The sequence below is a fragment of the Propithecus coquereli genome, unplaced genomic scaffold, assembly GCF_000956105.1.
Source record: "Propithecus coquereli isolate 6110/MARCELLA unplaced genomic scaffold, Pcoq_1.0 Scaffold64, whole genome shotgun sequence".
In the NCBI taxonomy this organism is placed as follows: Eukaryota; Metazoa; Chordata; class Mammalia; order Primates; family Indriidae; genus Propithecus; species Propithecus coquereli.
Genome location: NW_012152396.1, coordinates 2,389,443 through 2,390,568, shown reverse-complemented (window position 1 = coordinate 2,390,568; position 1,126 = coordinate 2,389,443).

Here is a 1,126-nt window from a genome sequence, read left to right as displayed (position 1 = left end):
AATATTATATCAAAATGCTATATTATCAATCACTTTACATTATTTTTATGTACCCTGAACAGTATACTGTAGGTACTTCCTATCTGTTTGTACCAGATATATCGTAGGTGCTTATTAACTGTTGCATAAAAGGTTAAAAAAAATTGTAAGCTCAACTTATGAAAAACTTAATTGGTTACATTGCAATCAATGTTTCTAGAGAAATTTAAATTGGAAGATCGTTAGTTTTTGTTTTATTACTTTGTAGGTAGGGAGCAGACCTTTAACGGTATCTTAATTATTTAAAGATCTCTAAGATGGACATTTAAAAGCAAACCCTTGTGATCCTACCCAGAGGAGTAAAAAGAGCTGTGCTAAAAATATTAAAAAGTTTCCTTCACCCTCATAAAAAAGTAAAACCTAATGACTTAAGTGTATTACCCAGAGCCCGCCCATGAGCCTCTCTTACCTAAGAGCAGTGCTGATTAAACATAAGGCAGCTGCTAATAGATTTATCCTCAAACATCAAGTAAACCTAAAGAAGTTATGACTCGTGTAAAGAAATACTTTTAAAAAAATCCTGAGTACCAAACAGTTTCAAACAGATTATCAAATGCCTAGTCATCTTGTTTGGATTTTGGCAAAACCGTTTTCTACATTTTTTAGCGATAATTTCTTAATGCATTGATTCTTACTATACGCCAGGTACTGTAATAATACACAGTCTGTGTGCTCTAACTCTCAGAAATCTCTTTGGGGTAGGGAGAGTAGATACATTTCATCGCTGACACAGGGAGAAGCTGGGTGGCCTGCCAAAGGTCACAGAACTAGCCAGTGGTGGAACTAGGCTTTGAACCCAGGTAGTCTGGCTCCAGAGTTTGAAACCATCCACCTAACCATTATGTCATTTTGTCTGGTGATCAATTAGCACTGTTCTCACACTTTCTATACTCTCCCCATATCACAAGGGCTGGGGACAAGAAAATTTATTTTGTTCTAGGTTAGATTGAGCAGTGAAAGGCAGTTTCATGGAATTTGGAGAACAGGCAGAAGCTCTATCTTGTTCCTCTAGCAGTGGCAGGCAGACATTTGGAAGTCCGCAGATATAGTCTCTCACTAGCCTCCAGGTACTCTGCAAATCATGCGT